This window comes from Acomys russatus, chromosome 20 (assembly GCF_903995435.1).
Source record: "Acomys russatus chromosome 20, mAcoRus1.1, whole genome shotgun sequence".
NCBI lineage: Eukaryota > Metazoa > Chordata > Mammalia > Rodentia > Muridae > Acomys > Acomys russatus.
In genome coordinates this window covers 36949055-36973292 of record NC_067156.1, presented here as the reverse complement: position 1 = coordinate 36973292, position 24238 = coordinate 36949055, and positions in this window count along the sequence as shown.

Genomic DNA, 24238 nt, shown 5'->3' with positions numbered 1-24238 from the left:
GTCCTGACTTCCTTTGATGATGAACAAAGATGTGGAAGTGTAAATAGACCCTTTCCCCCCAGTTGCTTTGGTCATAGTATTTCATGACAGCAACCCTAGCCTTATGTAGGACACTAGGACATCTTCTTGTTAGGAGACAGCTACAGTATTCTGATACATTTAAAAGCGCTGTAGGAAATGTTTGTTGAGTACTTATGAGAGGTTCAGTATAGGTTGGCTGGACCAGGCATTACCCATGTCCAAGGAGCCTTCATAGAAGTCCCTAGAAGCAAGTCTCTCTTGTCACTATCCATAGATAGGGCCATGAAACAAAGAACTGTCTTAACATTCATCCCATATCAGATCATAAAGAACAAGATATAAGTGCCTTAGCCTTTCCCCTAGTGCCTTCCTCATTTAGATTCAATCCTAGGGGTTGGACTTCAGTTAAAGACAGGATGAAAAATGAACAATAAAGGCGTGGTTCTCCACACACTCCCTGCCCAGTGTTTATAGATCTACAATAGCACCCTGGAGGAGGGAAGACGTTCTGGATTAGATGAAAGCTTGGAACGTTCTGGATTAGATGAAAGCTTGGACTTTGATTTTTCTACTTAGGGCAATTATTTCTAAATTGAAACTGTCTTTGAACCTAAAAGAGACTTGAAAGATATCAAGAGAGTTTATCCAAAAAGACAGGGAAGAATTGGTTTTAGAGTCAGCTTGAATTGGCAGTAAACCAGACAATGTACCCTCTGGTGTGTAGCCTGTCCCATTAAGCAATTACGGCTGCTTACTGTCCAGTTTGTGGCACATCAGTGCAGAGTGGCTGGTTGCTTTAGCCAGATGGAACCCTGGGTAATTTCAAAGATGCTCTTAGCTAGTCTCTGCTCAGGTGAAATTCCATGTATGCTAGGGGTCCTCAGTGGTATCACTCCTCATGGTAATTCATGTTGGGATGGGTCAGAGCATTATCTGAACAGCAATCTGACCTGGCTCTCTTAACAGAGCACCCCTCCACATGTATCTTCTTCCTTCCTTGCTCATTAGAAGGAAGGCTGAAGGTCTCTGAGTGTGTTCACCCTGATTTTGTTACCTCTCAAGGATAAACATCTCTATATTTTCTCGTGCTTTGCTCTCTGTGTTAACTCCCACATTTCTTCTTCACTCACTGTTAGTTTCCATCTTCTTTCTTCTCCACACCTTCTAGTCTTCCTTCAGTTTGCTGCTACTTCTTGGATATAGCATCACTGATTGCTGTGGGAATTTTAGCCAGGTCAGAGGTCATATTCAGCACTGCAGCCTTGGAGGAGAATTCTTTTATCATTCCCATGATTCGGTAGGCTCTTGCCACAGAAGGAACAGCAGTGGGGAGAAGCCAAGGAAGTGAGCAATAAAAAAAGAGGATCAGAGTTTGGCTCAGCTTTTGGCTTCCTCTTGGGAAAAAGATTGAATCCATGTCTCCACACTGTGCAGATTGAAGTACAGTGATTGGTTTAGTCCTGTCTGGAATTCAGTGAAATGTGCACATACGAGGCCAGAGCTACTCCTGACTTAATTTGGCTCAACAGTGCGAGCTGAAACAGCCACTGTTAGGGTATACACCCTCCATGACTCAGCTGAGAGGTTGAGAGTGGATCAGGGTTCAGCTTTTCCTCAGCACAGAGCCAGAACCCCCTCATTTGTTTTCCTTTTCTGAAAACCAGCTTACTCTCTTCAGACAAGATGACAATTATGCCCAAAGAAGCTCTTCTATACCAATTCACCTCCGGCGTGCGGACACAGGTTTTTGGAAGGAAGCTATAATTGAGGGAGGACTGTTTCCCCAGCTCAAAAGAGTTCTCTAGTGGCCAGGTGATTGTTTTATGTTTTCCAAAGCCAAGGGCTTTCCCAGGGACACAAGTTCCACTTCTCACACTCACAGGCAGAGAGACTTTGGCAAACCATTTTACCTGACAGACCTATAGCTTAGCTCCAACATGGTGGAAGACCATTAAGGAGTGGAGGCTGACGTGAATGCTAATCGTATTTTCTCCCTTCTTTGCTGTTGATGGGCTGCACAGGTTATGTGAGTGATTTAAACTGTTATTGGCTGAAATGGTCTGACTGTCATGTTCTGGCCTTGTCATTTGAAGAAAATGTGTGCCCTGACACTCTGGCCTATTGTGGCTCACAGATATCAGGAACTGCATGCAGAGCCTTTATTCCGAGAAATAAAGTGAAGAGTGCCTTGGAGTGAAAGACAGGCTATGCATTCTCATTTCTTAGCATTGAATAGCTCCATACAACATTATACCACTTCTGTTGATTCTTAAAGAAAATTGGATTGGGTGAGCCAACCCATAGCTTTTAGCTGAAATGCCCAGGCTATGAACATAGTAGGCTGAAAATGGAAGGAAGTCTTCTTAGCATTAGAATGTATTAGTCACCCTGAGAAGAAAATGTACAGTTCTGTGCAAATATGTACTTATGTGTGTGTGAAAATGAGCGGAACAAAGGGGGAGGGAGAGAGACACCATACAAAGAGATGAAAGTTATCTTGATGAACTTAGCTTAACTCTTAGAATTTCGGTCTAGAAAATGCTTTAAAGGCAAGTCTTTCCTAAATTGAAGGCACAAGAGAGAGTCCTGATGCTGAAAAAAAAAAATGACTGAATGCTTCTATGACATCTCATGGTGCTCTGCTGGGCCCCTCAGTCTGGGCTGATGAGCTGTGGATGGTTGCTGATGCAGCATGAAGCCCCAGCTCTGAGTGATGGTCACACTAAAAATCTACAGCAGTAGGCGTGCTGAATCAAGGACCAATTAAACTTAAAAATGCTGTTAAGTATTAATTCTGTAAGTGTTTGTGCCAATGTATGTTGTGAGTTGGTATGGGTTTGGGCATGGTTAATTGGTGTGTGTGAGGTCAACTTTCTGCATTTGGTTATCTCCTCTCACATTTTTTTTTTTTTTTTTTTTTTTTTTTGAGGCAGGATCTCTTCTTGTTTCACCTGCACTTCATAATCCAGGCTCGCTGCCTCTCAAATTCTTGGGATAGTCTCTTGTCGCTGTCTCTCACCCAGTCTTATGAGTGCTGGGATTACAGGTACTTCACTGCATCCAGCTTTTTTATTGTGGGTTCTGGGGACCACACTTTGGTTTCCAGGTTTTTAATCTGCCAAACCATCTATCTCCCTGGCTCTAAAACCAGTTAAACTTTTGACTCTAACTCAAATTGCATGCCTATATAATATGCTGATGATTGAATTTTGAATGCTGTGTTTGTACTGTCCTCTGGAATTTTAATACATGGTATGAAAAGGAGTGAATGCCTTTAGTTTTCCAGTAATTTTAAGAAGCCGTTTTCCAAAACAGGTTACAGTTTTCCATCTTGCAAGTGTTTGGGAACAAATCAAGAGTTAATGATGGATAATATTTTAATACCCCTTTAAAAGCATATTGATCTAAATTGTCTTGGAGTCTTTGAATCATTAGTTAGTATTCAAGGGTTGACTATCACGTAATGAGATGGCTTGCAACAAACTCATTAAAAAACATTCAATTGAGAGAAAAAAACAAATTGAATGTAGACTATTTGTAAGGCAAGCTAGCAAAACAAAAAATGCATATGACACAGTCTTTGCCCCCAAGGAGCTTATGTATTATAATAATTTTTACACTTTCACATAATTACCCTGGAAAGCTATCATCTTTTTGCAGTGAGACTACTCCTGCAAAACATTTAGGATCTTCTTCATAGGAATTGTCTTTAGAGAGAGAGTTTAGCATGTTTACCTCTCTGTACACAAATACACCACAGCCACTGCCAGTTATTGCTTTGGCATTCTTACCAATAAAATATGGTTTGTAAATGAAATCCTGACTCATGCTTTTTTAAAATGTAGCACTATAGCTAATATTTAAAATAAGCTAAATGCCTGAAAATGCAAAATAATAATATTCCATGGCATATTAAATTTACATAAAATCTAAATTAATCATTTATAAGTAACATTTGTTGTCATTTTCAAAGACTACTCATGCCACATGCACCATCTGCCACTGCTTTCATGCCACAGCTGAGTTCAGTAGCTCTTGCAGAGAGCATACACCTGAAGGCTCATATATTTACCATCTTGTTCCATAAGTAAATCATGCTTTGGGACTATATATTTGTTTTCTTTTAAGTATTTTTCCAGTTTGATCTAGTATGTTCTACAGATGTGACTTTGAACTGATTTGTATTTCATCTTCAATAATAAAACATTTTTACAGATCAAGATTATATTTTATTACATAAACATTAAAAAAATCTGAATCAAGTCTTTGAAGGTATGACCAAAGTTCACAAATGCTACAACGAGGAGGAGTGTTTCTGAGATATTTGAGATAGAAGAAATAGAGAGAAGGAAAAACAGTCAGGTCAGTAACTCATCAGTAAGGCCCAAGAGGGTCACCCACTGTCCTCTGTCTAATGTCTCGCTTATAAGTCCCTTCATCTCTGAGTAATCTACTAAGCCTTCAGACTGCCACTTCTCACCCCCAATATTCTCTGTCTTGTGGTTACAGTTTGCTGGTGGTCTCCATTTTCTTGCTGTTTCTGATAGTGTTAAGTCTCAGCTTAACAGAATCTAGAGTCACCAGAGAGATGGGCTGCTGGGTAGATCCATTGTATGAACGTTGTATTAACAATCAAGACAATACTCAGTGTCTGTGGCACCATTTTCTGGATGAGATCTGGGCCTGCCGAGTAGGAAAAGTGATCTGAGCAGCATGCAGTCTCCATTGCCTGCTTCTTATCTGTGGACTCAGTGTGGCCAGTGCTCCCAAGCTCCAGTTGCTGCGACATCTCTCAGTGATGAACTAGACCTTAGAGCTGTAAATGGAAATAGACCCATTCTATCTTAACTTACCTTTGCGAGAGGATTTTACCATAGCAATAGGAAAAGAATATCCACTACTGCTGTGGGTATTTTATAGCCTCTGGGTACTCAGGCTCATTCATTTTGAGAGGAGAGAAACTTTTGGCTCTGACAGTGGCTAAAGTGTGTGACTTTGAAATGTACAGTACTTGATTTAGGTCTTTTCTCAGATAGTGGGACAGTCCGTAAGTAACTGAGTGAGCCAGTAAAGCATGCCTAAATTTGGCTTGTCTACCCCCACTTGGGATGTGGTTCAGGAAATTCATCTGCTGACTTCTTGGTCCATTGAGATGCTGGTTTATGATTCTCTAAGCCTCAGGAACTCAGATGTGCGTGCATCCTCACAGTAATTGAGCAGAGCAACCAAATAGTGTCAACTTGGTGAATTTGATCAGGAGATGCTAGCTGGGGCCCACTAACAGAGATCTGACTGTAAGTCACTCTGCGAGGGAAAGAAAATGCAACTACTATTGAGCGTCATCCAGATAGTTTGAAAAGGGAGAGTGATCCAGTTGAAACCAAGTTTAAAATGGTCAGTAACCACCAGTGAGCCAGTGAGCCCCAAGCCTCTTTTTCTGCATTATTTTTTTTTTCTGTAACAAAAAGACAAATTTTTAGGTCTTTTCCTGGCACAAACAGGGGTCTTTATATTTAAGACATTTGAATCTGTATACAAAACTACAATCTCTCTGTTTCTGTGTGTCTGTGTCTGTCTCTCTCTGTCTCTCTGTCTCTCTGTCTCTGTGTCTCTGTCTCTGTCTCTGTCTCTCTGTCTCATACCCTCTCCTTTCCTCCCTCTACCTCTAACTATTGTTTTGGTTACTTGCAAAGATTAGCTACTATGGAATGATCTGAACACTTTTAAGTTGAGTTAGAGGAAAGTGGGAGGTAACACCAAGGCAGATTGCTCTGCTTTAGAGAAGGGTCCAGGGCAGAGACACGAAAGTGACCTAGACTTCTAGAGCATCCCTGTGGTTTGAATCCCACTTGAGGGGTTCTGGGTGACTTGTCTGTGAATTCACACTTGCTTTTTGTGGGGACCTAGGGCACCTCGATCTAGTGTGGAAGGGATTCTTCTAAAACTCTGGGAAGCAAAACAGGAAAGGCTGTGGCAGTGAACTCAGTCCTCAGACCTATCCCAGGATACAGTGACTGTAAATGTACAGCCTAGACTGTATTAAAGATGGGTTAGCCACTGGGATTCCATGAATACTAATAATTAAATATATTACCGGGAATGGAGGTGTATACCTGTAATACCATCATTCTGGGGATGGACTCAGGTAGGATTGAAAATTTGAGGCCATTCTGGGCTACCTACCGAGACCCTAAAAATCCTCAAAATTAAAATTTAAAATGTTTATTAGGGCTGCAGTAAAGAGTAGAAAAAGAGGTCATTTGCTCATTATTTATACTTACTATTTTATGTGGAATTAACTTCTCACTTTTCTTACCATTCTTCCTAAGTTTTTCGTAGCCATTAAGTGCTACAGTTGCTGAAACCAAAGGAATGGACTGTGAGTGGCTATCTACCAGCTAGCTATGACCTCACTGTTCTTCTTCATGAGAGAAGGGAAAGGCAGAGCTTGGAGTTAACCTTCCTGGCCACAGGTGTTTGTGGCTGAGGAAACAAGATGAAGGCAACCGCTGTGGTAACTGTTATGCAGCGCCACAGCATGATGGAAGAAATTAATGAGCCCATCCAGATAAGAGACAGAAGCAGGAGGCACATTTCAGAGCTCTAGACAGATTGGGGCAGCAGGGTAATTTTAGAGTAAAATATTTTGAAATTATACAGTGATCTCTATTAAAGAGATAACAGCTGGTACCAACTTGACAAACCAGTGAATTTTATGGGAAAGATAAACTGCTTACTTCCTGGGAAACCCAGCCAGACTGATGCCGGAGGTTCTAACAGAGGCACTTACTACTGACAAATCAACGTGCATCCTAGGATGACCTTTCCTAAATGGATGACAATACATTTAGCAAAACCCCAGCAAGATATATTGACAGGTAGCCGGAGGTGAGGGGAGCGCTTTAGATTAGCGATTGCTGAACTGTGGTACCCCTGCAAACCTGGGCAGCCGCATGACTGCCTGTTGGTGAACATGGCTGCTTGGGGGGCTCTTTATTGATTCGAATTGCTGCTCTGCAGTGTGTCTCTCTCGCGAACTTTAGCAATCATGTTCATGAATTTGAACCTCAGGGTGGCCAATATCCTCTGGTGTCCACGGTGAGTGCTTCAGCCTTGCATCCCAGCCTGTGTTTAGTCGGTGCTCTCCTTAATGCCCTGGCGGTTGTCTGCTTTGCAGCCTGAGGCTTTTTATCAGGAAAGCATGTTGCTATTTCCGTGAGCACTGTTTCTTTTAAATATTTCTCAGTGGAAATGAGCCGTTGGGGATGAATCAACGTAGTTAATATCTTTGTCTATGAGCTGCAGGAGCTTTTTCAGTACGTGTCCAGTTTAGGACTCCTGTTCTTTTACTGTCCTGCGTCAGATACATGTACCAAGCCAGTCCTTTGCTGGTATCTGGATGCATTCTTTAAAGAGGTGACCCTGTTGCTCTTTCCTTGCCCGTCCCCCAGCAACAGCAATCAGTTAGACGCAAAGACCTGAAATGCTTCTCAACTGTTAGTCAAAACCTTGCTACTTCCACTGAGCAGAGAGCTGACAGAATTCCCGTGGCAACCTCCCAGGAGACTGAAATTCAAGGGCAATGGTACTGTGCCCTCAAGCTGGAGTGGCCCGCCGATGGGCCCATCTTTCTCTGTAGCTCAATAATGAGCTGGGTTATTTACAGTGCCCTCTTTGCTTGCTGGCTCTGCTAGCGTTTTTTCTTTTCAATTGAGACCTTGGCCCGTATCCTGCCCCTCTCACAAGCCACGTGCCTTTTTGATTTTAAAGTAATGGGAGGAATGCTCCATTGCTGCTAGTTGGTGACATGGCTCTCAAACTGTCCACAGATTGCCGAGTAAGTGAAACGCTTTGACAGAGAGAAATATGTGTTGTCAACATTGCTTTCCCCGTGGTTGAGAAGGGAAGTTGAAACTGTACTCCAGCGGGGTTCAGATGTTGACAACTACAATGATGTCCCCCAACGAGTGACTACAGACCATTTTGCTTTCCTTTCTGCCTCATTCTTCTCTAATGAAATGCCCAATTAACGGCAGAGCTTATGCACTTAAAAAAATTATGGAGGATTCTGGGATGGAGCAGTGAGTGATGGTGGCAATTCCTTAACAAAGGAGAAAAATTGCGGAGAACAGTGTCATGTTGTGATCTACAGTGTTTGGAAGAGTGACTAAAGAAATGAAAGAACATGGCCTTTTTAAGATGTGCAGTATGTATTCACTGTGCACACACACACACACACACACACACACACATACACACACACACACACACACACACAGAGTACAGAGGCTGGAGGGGGCATGATGTTGAGAGATTGACTTGTGATGTACCAAATAGTAGACACTGACTGAAAAAATTAAAAACTTAAAAGGAAGATGAATCCTTCATAGAGTGAGACATTTTAGGCCAGTGTGTGCATTTGTCTCTGGGCTTGGTGGAGCAAGGCTCTGTGTAGCAGTTGTGTGGGCTCCTGGCAGAATGAGGTGCGTTGTTTCCCTGGCAGGCATGCTCTTGTCAAGAGCTTGTTGGAACAGGAACACGGGCAGCTTACTGAGCCCTGCTCACCATTATCTTCACGTGCAAGTCTGCAGCATGGAAACTGCTCTCTATTTTCTCGTTTAGAGAATACACTCTGATAAGAGAAAATGTTGACAGTTTCGCCTTCCTCAGAATCACTGAGGAAATTCCCGCCCCCCTTGTCAATTTCCTTTCATGTTCTGGTAGAACAAAGGAAGGGGATTTTGCTTTAGAGGCTAGCCCAATTTTCAACATCTGACAGCCTGCATTTTCTAGAGAGGCTACTCACATGTATGAGTCATGGCTGGCCATACCAAGATGAGCAATGCTGTCAGTCCCTAAGCAGATGAGCACATTACCATTTAAAAGCCAATTGTCTGATTGGAAAAGCTACTTGAAGGGTAACGGTAAAGTAATATGGTTACTTATATGGGCTGAACATGGCTCACACTATGGGGATCGGAGTCTATGCATTGATTCCAGCACCATTCTCCATAGCATGGGTTGGCACAGTATACTTAAAGCTCTCTATATGCTTATTTGTGGTACTTCCCTTGAGGAACTGTTAGGCTAACTAAATGAGATATTACATACACCATGTAAAGTGCAGTGCCCGGTACTTGCATATCTACCTGTAATGTCAGCTTTCTTCTATTTTTTTTTTTCATGCTGAGCTATATGCTGGTAGCCATAGTCTTGCCTCTCACAAGCCTGCCCATATCTAACAAGTGCCCATGAAGATGACTTACATGGGCAGGCTTCTGACAGGGCTATAAAAATGGTAAAGGGAAAGTAATAAAGATACATACATGGATTGAACGTGACTCACTCTAGGGGGTCTGAAATTAGACTATATAAAGAGACCCAATTCATGGATATACATGACACAGTGATAATGGATTAAAAAAAACCACCTGTCCCAATATGTAAGTTCAAGCGGTTCTTTTCCCTGCTTAAAATGTGATTATACAGAAGAGATGTAGATAGAAGTTATATGCTGGAAGTTATAATGCCTTTCTCGTTTGAACATGGAAGTGTTGTACTTCTCTGTCTCATGGAAGTTACATATACTCTTTGATTTGTCTTGGCCAATGACATGTTTTCAAAAGTGACTGTCAGTTTTAGAAGGAAGCTTCAAAAGACTTTGTACTCACTACCACTCTGGTCATAGAATCCCATGGTGAGGCGAGGGTTTTATCAGCCCAGGCTTATGAGATATTTTAAGTACAGGATCCCATTGGTAATCCATGTTAAGAATATAGTCATAGGGGAGGGGACTAAGGGAAAAATGGGAGGGAGGGAAGAATGGGAAGATACAAGGGATGGGATAACCATTGAGATGTAACAAGAATAAATTAATAATAAATAAATAAATAAATAAATAAATAAATAAATAAAAATAAAAAATAAAATTGTGGAAGAATGGAAAGAAGTGATGAAAGTAGGAAATAAAAATATAGTTACTTAAAAAAAATAGAATATAGACGGGGTGAGAAAGTGACTTCTGTTGAGTAGTACAGAGAATGTAAAGCTCTTTGCTTTTGGTTTGCACAGACTAATACAGGAAATTCTGCACACATCCCTCCATTCTGCTTTTGCTGACATACTTCAGTGATTCTTCTCGGGTTATTTCTTTCAGGGCAGAATATAACAGCAACAGTCTTGGTGTAAACCTATGCTTGCTTTCTACCCAATAACTATACTGCCAGGCTATACTCTCAATTTTATTCATTCGACTTGGCCCTAATGGCATCTTCTGCAAAGAAGAAATTAAACACCACTGACTAATTGGACAGACTGCACCCTTCAATCTCAATGCCATGTAGAAGCTTTGGTGAGAGTGGGAGGCAGTTTTCCCTGGGGGTCGGTGATAGGAAAGAACACTGTCTTCAATAAATTTGAAAACAGTGGAATCAACATAGACACAGTTTTGTTGTTATCTTCACAAATATCTAACTTGAAACAGCATGAGAACCAAATACTCTTTCATCATCGACCCACACTTTCTCCTCATTATGCAATGGCCCAGGATGAAGTTACAAAGGGGGGGGGTCCTAAAATGTCTGAAAGCAGAAAGGCAATTGGGGTGCTTCTCCCACTGCAGTGACAATGTTCATTTGAAATGTGCTCCCAAAGAAAAAAACCATTCCATGTTATGATTGCTCTCTGTCCATCAACTTGGTTACTACTATCTTATGGATTTTCCTGTAGTTACATGCACTTGTTGCACTTCTCTCTATAGTACATACGATCTGTAAAGCAAGGCTGGGCCTCCTTCATTCTTGGGTGGTCCCACTAGTTCTTAATATATATGTAGTTAGGCCTCCATGCTAGGTTCCTGTCAGTGTCACAAATACTAAAGATGATCAACTTATAAGGATGGTTCATGATTTTAGAGACGGTTGCTTAGCTCTATTGTTTCAGGCCTATTTTGGCATGGTACATCATGGGAGAAGCTTGTGGTCAATGTGTTCTTCTCCTGATGGCCAGGAAGCCACAAAAAGGTGGTGCTCCTGTATCTACTTCAGGGACACTTTTCCAATGAACTAAGTTCCTTCAACTAGGCCCTGACTCTTAAAGAATCTAGCATGCCCCTCCAGTACCACAGGCAGCAGATGCCACTTTGAGGGACCTTTAATATACTTATTAGAGAAAGGACAATATACATGTTGGATTAGATGAACTGGAACTAAGGGTACCAAGAGAGTGACTTTCCTCTTTGTAGCAGTCAGGTGAGTGAGAATCAGGGTGACAGTTCTTCCTGTGGTTGATCCTCTGAAAACCCAGATATCTGCTATATGGGGAGAGAGATGTGTTATAGCTGATTTTGTTGACAAAGAGCTGTGGATTTTTGTATATGACATCTCGCCTATGTCCAGCGGCATTCTTATGGATTGGGATGGACTGCCTCCTCTATGTCCACATATATGCACTTCTGTGACTACCACACTTAGTTTTATATATCCATATACTTTATTATCAACACAATATAAAGACCAAACAGGATGGAAGGGGAAATGTTGTATTGTCACAGAAGTTGCACTCCTAACCAAGAATCCAGGGGAAGGCGGGGTTCTGTAGAAGGCAAGATAGGAGGTGGAGTTGAAGGGCAGTTGGAATGTTGCCTATGACTCCAAACTTCAGTTTGGGAGGACAGAAATGAGTATGAGACAAAAATAATGATTGGGATTGGCTTACAGTGCTATTCTAATTATGTATTATTATAGTATTATATTATGTATTGTATATATGTATTGTGTAATATTATAATTATGTACATGTTGTATTTTATATATGTACTATATAATAGTGTAATTATGGTATGTTTCTTGACATGAGATCAAGATGATCTTGGCTTTGGGGAAAACTGTCCTCCTAAATTCTCATTGTTTTATGGATAAGTTATGGTAGTGGGGACTAGCAGGCAGAGAGAAAACTGGGCCAGGAAAGCCTTTTGACTTTTTCTTTGTTTTTGTTGATATTACTGTATTCTACCACTCTAGAAGCCTGTTTGAGTGTTTTCCATCCAAGATTGAAAGCAAACATGTCAGCCCTGGCCTACTTATAGTCTACCTATCTTCCAAAGGTTCTATCAGATACAGCGTGGTGTTGGGGGGGGGCATGCTATGACTCAGAGCATGGCTTGGAGCTGAGTGTCACCTGGAGCTGTCAAGATATGCTTCTGAGACCATGAGGACCAGACTTCTCAGAGATTTTCATTACTGTGCCTCATTCACCAAAAAACAAAACAAAAACAAAACAATGAAACAACAACAAACAAACAAACAAAAATCCACAGTATTCTGGGAATAGTTAAAACAGAGAAGCTGGAGAATCCTAGGATTTCTCTGCTACAATTGCTGCCACCTGGTTTGCCAGCAAGCGTTCAATGGATGGGTGTGGAGTTCCTTTGCGCTTCGTTCATACGATATTCAAATTAGTGAAGATCTCAAATGTTAGGCTTTGATCACTGAAGGAATTTACAGTCTTTTGTGTTATTATTTATTCTTTGACAGTCAGTGACAGACAGTGAATAAGGCAAGTCTAGCTGGAAGAACACCTGGCTTTATAAAATTACTTTTCTTGCCCTTGGAAACCTTGGTTTCTAAGAAAATGCTATAATGGATACATGGATTCAGGAGCCACAATCATGACCATTTTATTTATAAGAAGTCTTTGGGTAATTAATTTATTTTGCAGCAACATCAACTGTTGAATCCAGAGCCCTGTGTGTCCTAGGGAACTGCTCCGCCAATAGACTATAGCCACACAGCCATCATTTTTTTATGGCATGCGTGTGGGGATTATGATATGATCTCTTTGGCTTTCATCCCTTTTGTCATTTGTTATTTAGAGTATAGCTTAAGCATGACCTTGTGGGAATCACTTCACAGTTTTAAGCTTTTAAACTCTGAGATGCCAGTGTTGATCTCTGTAACAACTCAGGTTCCAGGCAACAAATCAGGTCTCTGAATTGGATGCAGACAGGGGAGCAGCTGTCATGGGCAGAGCTGTGTAGGGACCCCATGTTGTTCTTTCTCATTGTTTGCCTTACAATTTCCTTCATGCCTGAAAACTACCACTTCATCACAGGCAGGCATTAAAATAGTTTTTTTTTCTTCTGGATAAAATGGAACAATTAGAGAATTGTTGAAACATTATTTTTAGGTCTGTGTATTATTCCATGAACCCATTCCCTTTGTCTCATCTTTGTCAAAGGATTTGAACAGCTTGTTTCTTTTGCTTTCATCAAAACTCTTTTTTTTTCCTTTCCTGTTCAAAATAAACTCTGCTTCCTTTTTCCCAGCCAGATGAAAGCCTGAATGCTCTGTTCTCTCTGATACCAACGCCATGATGGTGGGACATGGGTCCACGTCACTCACAATTGTCACTTTCAAAGGATAATTTGGAGACTGTAGGATGAAAAACAAGCTTCAATTTTCCTCTTCAGATCTTTCCAATATACACTGCCTGTGCATTATTTCGGAAAATCCATTCAAAAGTAGACTATTTCCTTCCCTGACTGGGCACCAAATCAAGAAACTGTGGATAACGCATTGTTGTGTTTATTATGCATCATTTCACTGCTGACACTGGCGCCATCAAATATTGGGGAATTTACAACCAGGGAGGTCTTGTCAACATGCCTGAAGTGAAGGACAAAATATTCTGTTATCCATCCCAAGCTCTGGTCCTTTATGATCAGACAGTAGGCAATATACTTTATCAAAGTCAAAATAACCTTCACCCTACAAAGCACACTTCTTCTTAATTGGCAGACTAAAAATGTATAAGCTGTCTGTCTCTTTATCATGGGATGGAGGTTGAACTGATACAATGGAGAATTTTGAAATTTACTTGTAGTGATATGGATAATTACATTTTAATTCACAGATTACATATGAGCTATAATGAAGACGTGGGAAAGCTCTTGGAATAGAAGACATCATACAGTCTAAGCAAAATATTTATGATATGTTTTATTTGTTTTTCTATTTTTATTTTATCTTTTTTTTTTTGAGATAGGGTTGCTCTGTATCGCCTCGGCTATCCTGGAACTTGCTTTGTAGATCAGGCCTCTGCCTCCCAAGTGCCATTTCTTTTGAATCAAGGCTAAGATTAGCAGTTCTAGCTATGTACTTGAGGTCATAGCTACAGGAGCTGGGATTCTGGAACCAAAATATGTGTATTTGAGTCCCTGACCATGCTGTGAAAGGGACATATGCCTTTTTCTGCTTATGGCAATAACAAGTTCTGACCCCTATAGAAATGTTTTAAGGATTAAGTAAGATTCTATATATTGAAAGGCTCTTAATAAATTGCCGGTTACATTATGAGATTTGGAAAAATGTTACAATAGTTGCGACTCCTCCTAATTTCCCTCTTCTTATTACTCAAAATAACAGTAGCCCCTAGAGTATCCATACATGAGGCAAGAGGGAAATGTTATCCTCAGCTGAGTAAAAATGTATTATCATTTCTCTGAGTGGCAAATAGGAGATATATAGTTTTGGTAGTTTTAGTTGACTTTAGGAGCAGACAGAAGCAATGAAAATAATTCTTGATAATGCAGTTGGTTACTATGCTTACCCTAAGGTATACTTTCTGAAAGATACAAGATGCATCTTGCATCATTTATACAGTGGCTATCTGAGCATGCAAAATTAGGGCTGCTATTTTCAAGTAGGTTGCATCTCCTATGTGGACAGTAAGCCTGCTGTCTGCCCATTTCAATGGGGACAATTGAAAAGGACAGAGATTGGCCAGAAAATGATCTCCACCTCCATCCTGGGGAAAGCAAGTGGAGTCCATGAATCAGGTTATTCTTCCCAGCTGAGACCTGTGTTGCCAAGTATCTCCAGAGCAGTAAAATGCAGGTTCTTCACCGTTGTCAGAACTGCTCTGTAACTAGAGTGTGCAAGGTTTAAAATGGGGAATTCAAGCAAAGGTAGTGAGAAGGAAGTGACCTAACTGACTATTTTAGTACCTGAACAACTGGTCTGGCAGACTTGTTGTTGTGGTTGTTCTTCTACGTGTTTGAAATGAAAATTACAGATTGAGCACATTTTTTTAAAAAATCTTTTTTTTTCTTTTCTTCCTTCAAACGAATTAGAATGGAAGGTGGAAGGGTAAAACTATCAGAATCTACTCATAAACCTATGAATCTCTCTTTCTTACACACACACACACACACACACACACACACTCACTCACAAAATCTCTCAAGGCATTCCATTCAGTCTCCATGTATGCTACATAAAAATTTCCTGGCTTTTATAGGCGCCACTGTTGTGAAAGGAAGAACTGTGATACATATTAATAGGTGCAGAAAACCTTTCTGGGAAGGACCACAAACCGCAGGAAGCCATACACTTCAGACCTGGACTCTAGACTAAAAACACAGGCAAGTGTGGGGGACAGGAGAGACCGAGTCAGTGACATTTTGGTCCCAAATTGCCAACCACAACAGGCCTGTTGTCTCTTGGGCTTTAACACCTCTAGTTCCACCTTCTTTTCTTAGGCCGTTTATTGCTTTCTGAGTGTGAGCTTGTGGTTGATGGGAAATACAAACTTTAATACAACGGGATAAAATAAGAAAAGGATTTTACTATATATTTTAAAGAGATGTCCTCAGCTCGCATTTGGTCCGAACAAGAAACACACCCACCAAATTAATGTGTTCACCTTCTGAGGTCCAGCACTCTCCTGCAGGGCACCTTTGTGGGCACAGCTGCTTCACTGGGCCAAAGAGGAAGACCAGAACTTCATTGCCTCGTACATAGGCTTGAAACTTAAAAGTGATTCTGTGTGGGGTGTCAGCTTTCCAAATGGCTGTTTCCTGTTTCCTGATGCTGCACCCTCAAAAGGGCCTGTGTTTTCACAGTCCTCACAAAGCTATGAAGGGGTGCTTGTTGTAGGATTTACAGCTCTGGTTTAAATACACCCACACTAGGCCCCTGCTAGTTTCTTTGCCAAGCTCGGTGGGCTCCGCCTTGGCCTCCCACATTGCAGTGAGAGAACAGGCCTCCTGAGAAAGCGCAGTGCTCCTCTTTGTGAGTATGACTATTCTCCATGCTTCCAGCCTGGTTCCATAGCCTATGTGTGAAGGCCACGCTTCCCCAGGAGAGCTGAGCCTTCCCGCCTGCATGAAGTGAAGAAACCTCAGGTGTTGCACGGGAATGGACTTTAGCTGGAACAATGCCCAGAGGATACTGAGCTGTCATCACTAGTCACATCAACATCTTTTTAAAATATAGTTTATTAATTTATTCATATTACATCTCAATTGTTATCCCATCCCTTGTATCCTCCCATTCCTCCCTCCCTCCCATTTTCCCCTTACTCCCTTCCCCTATTACTGTGACTGAGGGGGACCTCTTCCCCCTGTATATGCTCATAGGGTATCAAGTCTTTATCCAAGGTGTTTATCAGTGTGAGCATGCTCTGTGCTTCAGGAGAGTTAACTTAGTCAAGAGCTGCCTTCCTGAACTCTGTGTGAAAGACTAGGCTTCTTTGCAGTCTTTGCAAAGAAGCAGTTTCATATTGTTAAGCAAACACCAAGGTAACAGACTGTAGCTAAATTACAATAGATGCAATTACTCACAGGGAAATTTGTTGGTACTTAGTTATATTATTGTGTTCACTACAGATTAGAGCTTGTTACTTTCTGTTCTATTATAGTTACCCACTGAAGTTTCAAACTAGAAATGAAATACCGGCACGTCTGCATTTCTCAAGAAAGATATATGTGCTTCTTGTATTGCATCAGACAGGTTAATGAGCTCTTGCACTTATAACAGGAAACTTTATTAGAATGATGAAATGAATGCATGCAGGGCAGTATTGTCTGAACCATTTGCAACCAGTAGGTAAAGTTGTAATGTGGCAATTGGTAACCGGATATTAGATCATGATTATTACTGAGGCAAAGTCATTTACCATGGGAAGATAAGGGATACAATGTTGTGAATGATAAAAGAGTCACTTCTATTGTCTAGTTTTAATTAGCCAAAGAGGTGTCCTGGGCATCTTTGAGGGCTCATCTTATTAATATTGTTATTTAGAAATGACTTACAATGTTGTTATAGATTCTGCTAATGTTTCTCTCATTGAATGTTTTATCCTTGTTTCCACTGTAAATTCTGTTGTTGAAAGCTTTAAAGATGCACTATTTATTTCAAACCCTTGTATTTGTATAAATATCTGCACAGGTATGCCTTTGTTGTAGTCAAACATTTTTTTTTTTGCAAGGCCCAATTAAGCCTCAGAAGTTACTGTTTGTGGATGCGCTAGTGTAGGTCTTCTTTGCTCCTATGTCAGTGCCCAGCTTCAGTCCCACAAAAAGATGTAGGTCAAGTGCTCCTTCAGAAAAGGAATTCTTTCACCCATTGATCATGGATGCTTGAAAGTGAGTCCTGGAGACCTTAGAAATCTCCATGAGCAAATCTGATGGACAACAGCGCTGGCATTTAGTCCTTAGGTCGCTTCTGATGTTAAGGCTCCAGGCGTTAGTCAGGCTTCTGAGGGACATCAGAAGTGCTGCTGAGGAAGCTCCCACACTGCTCAGTTCCTGAGTGAGAGCGACTGGAAACCTTTTTTTTGCGGGGGGGGAAGGGGGGGAAGAGCTTTACCTCTTTTTGAGAGTTCTCAACAGTAAGAAATGAAATCATGAAAATTTCAGGTAGATGGATGTATAATTAGAAATAACCATATTGAACGAGTAACACAGACCCAGAAAGACAAATGTCAAATGGTCTCTTTTGTTTGAGGTTCCCAGCTCCAGGTCTTCAGATATGAATATATAACCCGGGGTAACTGAAGAAACCTGAGAAGTAAAAAGTGTTTATTCTGGGAAGGGAGGGGACACTATAGAGAGAGGAATAATAGGAAACAAGTAGTTTGAAGGGGGAAATTAGAAAAACAACAGGACTTTAATTAGGAAAGGGAAGAGAAATACATAATAAAAGGGGCAAAATAACAGTAAGGATGTTTATGGAAGTCATAAGAAATCACAGTGTTAACTATCTACCTAAAAATAGCTACACTATATAAATATACCTATGTAGTTTAAGTGAATAATTCCCATCAGGGCTGACAATGCTTTCCCCAAGAGCCATAGACTATCTAACAAAACCCCCGGCACCAGGCATGAGAAACCCTCTCTTGAGTTGAGACGCTACTAAAACATTCTAGGTTATTACCTTGGGTGCCCCCACGAGATGGACAGTAAGGCTCTAGCACAGAATATCCCATGTAGTTCAGATGCAGGGTCCAGAGGTCCTGGGCTGGATCTGATCTGAAAGCTTCCTGCCTGGTGACTAGCTTTCATGGTACTGAAAAGAGCCATGCAAGCTTCCAAAGGAAGGTATAGTATCCAATAGTCCCGATCAGCTATGATGCCTATGAACCACAAGAACCAGTATGACAATGGTGGTTACTAGCAGCTCTCTAACGGGACTTAAGGCTCACTCAACAATACCATGACTGACATTCGAAAGCTAGCCAGATCTCCTGGTTAGTCAACTAATGCATCTTGGAAGAGAACCAAAAACTGTCACTTTTCTAAATTAGCATAATTTAGTTATGTAGTGTAGTTCTCACCCTTCATCAAAGGAACCTCTCTTTGTAACAGATGGAGGCCATTAAAGAAGACCGCACTTTATCAAAATGCAGATATTAGATGTGGAGGCCAGCCATAACTGGTACATCTATGACATAAGTCCTGTACCTAAGGCTTAGGGAAAATTGCAGAAGAGGAGGCAGAAAGATTGTAAGAGCAAGAGAAGGAGAAATTTTTCAGTGACATCGTGTCTCCTAGAAATGTCAGAGAAGCTATATACATGAAGCTTCCCAACAATGCCTCCTAAGCATAACCTGAACAAGGGACACGTCAACGAACATGATAGCATAGAAGGGACAGTTCCTGGGACCTCCAGTCCAGACAAAGAACTATAGACAATAAGGAGTGCTGAAAGCAGGAGAAATAGTCTTCTCCAGGGAAGAGCACACCAATTGGTTACCCATTATCAGATGGTCAGATATGAAAACATATACATACAAATAACATTATGTAGATGGTAATTACAGGTTGTAATTACATTTGTATGTATGTATTTACACATGTATATGCATATACATACATATATACGTGTATATATATATATGTATGTATCAACAAAGAAAAAGTGATCATGAATTTGAAACGGAGCAAGGTAGGTATGTGGGAGAATTTAGAGAGAGGAAAGAAGAAAAGAGGGAAGTGATATAATTAAATTATAATTTCAAAAAATAAAAGTTGATTTTTAGAAAAGAGGACTGGTGATATAGCTCAGTGGTAGAACACTTGCTTAGCATGTGCATAGAGTTAAGTCCCTATCCTCCACCCCAACACACACACACACACACACACACCCCACACCCCAAAATGCACGCGCGCGCACACACACACACACACACACACGAGAGAGAGAGAGAGAGAGAGAGAGAGAGAGAGAGAGAGAGAGAGAGAGAGAGAGAGAGAGATTTAAAAGGACTTCCAGAGCTATGCAGCAAGTTCCTATCAGCTACTTTAGAAACACCTGCAACAAATCAATATTAAAGGGAAGCAAAAGGATAGAATTACTCACAGCTCTCAAAGTTTGTAACTAACTTAATTACTTTTTGCCTGGCTTCAGACGCATGCCATGAAAATTGTTCTCCTTAATAATCTATTTTAACTGAAAACAAGATATATGTATGTGACACACGTAAGAAATATACAGTGTACGTACATAGATTTTCTTTTATGTATATAAATAATCAAGTAAAGAATGAGCCATTTACTTCAGGATCAAAACGCCACAGATCAGTCAGCAGGAGTGTGAACAGGCTGTGGCTGCTAGATTCCTCACCTCTCAGAGGATATTCTGGCAGGCTCCAGAGATGGTGGCTTTCTGCAGGGTAAGGTACAATTTACATCTCTGAAACCTCAGAGATAATGGGTCCAAAGTAGCTCAGAAGAGAATTTCTCACCACTTAAGGGTACTATCAATTTGAGCACAAGTGTTTCCATTCCAATTTTGTAGTTACTATAAAAACCACGTTGAAAACCCCAAATAACTGCTGCTGTCTTCCCAAATTACTCCAATAGTATGTTAGTGTCAGGGTAGCCCACCAATTATCCCTGTTTGGCATTTTGTCACTCCCCCCCCCCCCCCCCCCCCAGATTATTCCACAGGTTTGCAACCTGACAGAAGTTATTTATGGTCTCTGGAGAGATGTAGCACTTCTAATACTGACAAAGCTAATCAATGCCTGAAAGAACTATAGATATGTCTCTATACAGCAAAGCCATCTTGGGAAGCCACTGTTCTCTTAAAGAAATAAGGGGGCCTGAAGCTCTTAGGTTGACCAGCAACGTCTTGAGTAATGCTCAAATGGTTGATACTGCAGTAGAACTACGGCAGGAGCTTGAGCAGCAGCACTCCTCCAGGCCTGGTACCTCAGGTTATGCTAGAACAAGACCTGGCCATTGATAGTTTAACAGATCTCTGGGTAATTTTCACGAACTCCCTTTCAGAAAAAAAATCCCCAGATAATTCAGCAAGGATTGAAAACCAGGGACCAAAATGATGGTCCCTTTGCAGAGTATCTTAATAAAAGGATATTATTTTTATTAGAAGTTACCCATGATTTAACAGTCTGGTAGGCATCACAAGCAAACAGTTGCCCTGGCAGTTTTATAGCAGACAGTCTGGATGTGATGGCTAAGTTTGTTACTACTCTGAAGTTACCATCTTCTCGCCTCATGAAATGACCTCTAACTTAGTAGTTTCCATTTGACATAACACTAAAGAAAGGAAAGGCAAACAAACTCCAGTAATGTGCAGAGATCAATCATTTAAGGTATTTCTTGTCCATAACTGGGAGATCCAAAGGCTTTTAAACTGCTTTTGCTAAACTTTTGCTTGCAGTATTTCAGCATTTCATCATTCAGGGAAAAGTAAAGTTAGAGAGACCAGGACTTTGTCTTATTTGTCCTAGATGTTGACCCAAACAAAGGGAGTCTGATTACTTGCCTTTTCTCCGTTCTGGGATTTCCGTTTCTAAGTATGATGCTAGAGTATCCTGGGTGTGACAATGTGAGTATGGAATTGAAGATTGTCCACTTAGCCACAACTTGAGTCACACGCAGCTGCAAAAAGGATAGGTCAACAGTACCTCACAGGTCTTGTACCTACCACAGGTCACTGTTTCCACTGGCCACATTGTTGGTAGCCCAATGTCCCTTTCAAATCTTTCCAAAATCTTCTCCATGAGAAATCTTACTACACAAAATACACTCTTCTTACTTACTAGGCCTATGACTAACTTCTCACTGTAGCTGTTTTCTCATTATAATTATCTAATAATGGTAAATGGTTTCCAAGTGTGGCTATCTGGGATTATAAATCATCATCATCATCATCATCATCATCATCATCATCATCATCATCACCACCACCATCATCATCATTTTACCAGTAGCCATAATTTGGATATGATTTGTCTCCCAGAGTAGAAGAGTCAAATAAAAAAAGCCTAGTGGGATCATCTAGCTATTGGGGTATCATACTTGCAAGAAATTAATGCACGTCTTGGGGGATGAATTTGTTTTTAATGAGGTACTTGTAATGAGCTAGTGAGACCAAACTATGTACTTTGTTCCTTATGCATATGGCCGGTTCCATTTCCACTCATTTTCAACAATATGACATTGTTAAGGTGGTCCCCATCAGTCCAAGTGGATGAGGTTGTGTGATCTTGGGCTTTCAGACTCCAAGCCTCTTTTCTTTGTAAGTTCTACCCTCAGTTATATTTTTATACAACAGAATACAGGTTAATATGGAAAACGGGTATCAAAGAGTGGGATTGTTGCTCTAGCTATGAGTATTAAATATAGAAATGGCTTTGGAATGGTAATGAGCAGATGTAGGAAGAGTTTGGAAGAACAGGCTAGACAGTATTTTACTAAAGCAGGAGCATGCATTAGTGAGGCACTGTAGGATGCAGTCCCATGGTGTTGGCTCTACAGGTATAAAGAATGCAAGAGTGATGAGGTCAGAGTGGCCTTCCTGTTTACTTTTTGAGATTTTAAGAAAAGTTTAAAGATCAAGTAGAATTTGTCTTGGATATGGAGCAACTACAGAGATTCCACCATAAGGTCAAGGGTCAGGAGAGTATAGGTGGAATCCCATGATTGAGCCACTCACACCAGACGAAGCCAGCCTGGACCCTGGGACTAGCAAAGCTGTGAGATGGGGCTGCCTGAGCACTTGACACACATAACATAGAGGTTGCCTATTTGGAATTTGAAGATAAACTTTCTATTTTTTCCCCCCTGGCTTTCAGTCTGTTGTTGGACCAGTTACTCCTTTCTACTTCTTTGTTTCCATCTCTGCCCAACTAAAGAATCTTGGACATAAGTGACACTTGTTTTCACATGACTGGGACACAGCTGGAGCAGGTTGCTTTGAGTCTCAGATGTAACTTAGGGCTTCAGTTTGATTGATACTAGAATGAATGAAGATTTGGGGACTATCAGAGATAGAATAACGTTGTTTGGGATAAGCAAATGAACCTTGGAGACGAGGGAAAGGATGGTACGTGTTGGAATAAGTTGGCCTTCAGGGGTTCACATGCTAAAATCCTAATTCCCAGGCCATGAAAAGCAAAGAGTGGTGAATGCTTAAAGACAAAGCTTCATGGGAAGTTGCTAGGGCATTGTGGACAATACCTTTGGTAGGTATTAATTATGGTTTGAGAAAGAATTAGCATTCAAAAAGGAAGTTGTCATTGGGAGACCATGTCCCATCCTAGGATCCCTTTGCACATATCTTTTTTTGCTGCACATCTTCCCTCAGCATAGATCAAACAGCTAAAACACCATTCCCTAAATCTCTCAGTGAAATATAACTTTTTCTTTTGCCTTTCTTTCCCTTCCTTTTCTTTTCCTGTCCCTCTTTATTCTTTTCCTATTTATTTATTTTTAGACAAGGTCTTTCGCTATAGTTTTGACTAGCTTAAATCATTATGTAGACAAGGATAACCTTGAACTTGTGACAGTCCTTCTGCATCTGCTTCTCGAATGATGAAATTATAGGCATTTACCACCATATATATTGTGGGAGCCATGCCAAATTCTGCCATGTCAGAAATCCCATGCTTAAGCTGCAGGCTGTGACCTTCCACTTGCTGAGTTCTGCCAGAGGAGGTCTTTGTGTTCCAGGCCATCCTTGGACTATTTTCCTTTGAAAGAAGTAGGGAAGTCCCTACTGAGAAACATCTGGAGGGTTAAGAAAATCCTTTTAGAGAAATACTCAGTAATAGGAAGTTCTTACAGGGAGCTATTCAGGCTATTATGCTCTTCTTGCCTTGGGAGCTAGGGAGAAAGCATCAAAATAGATCCTAATGACCATACTATATAAAGTCTTACTCCCCTCCACATTAAAGAGAATCTTGATCAGGAATTTCCTGACTTGATTCATTATTTCTTATGTCTCTGTACCCTACTTTCAATCCCCACTCCCTCTTTCAGGTGAACCCTGATTTGATTTTTCCTGCGGGCCAGGGCATGTCAATATATCGAAAGCACTTTTTATAAAATAAGTACCTAGCCTCAGATAGTTTCCTGCAGCAACAGAAAACAACAAATCTACTAATTAATTGTTTTATACTACTTTTTAATCCCCAGTACCATTTCTCACTCATTAAGTTATCAAATTTTAATAGCTAAAATCTACACAGCACTTACTTTGCATCAGGAACTCATCTATCCACTCTTTAAAATATTAAATTATTTAGTTACTATATGAAATATTATTTTCTTATTCTACATAGATAAAAATGGAACAGATAAAGCTAAGTACCTCACCCAAGTATTGAATAATCAAAAACAAAAGCAAATAAGAAAAACATTTAAAGAATCAGAAGTGTCGGTATACCCTTGCAATCCCACGTGGTGGGTGGGGACAGGAGTATCAGGAATTCAGGGTCATGGCAACATAATTAGATCAAACCCATCCTGGGCTACATGAGACTCTAACTGAAAAATATATTTTTTTATAGATAAGTGCTACAGATAAATACATAATTTAGTGGTGGTTATTTTTGACTACTCCTAAGTATACAACTATAGATGGCTTCTATGTGTTCTTTTTTGTTATTGTTAGAAGAAAAAAAA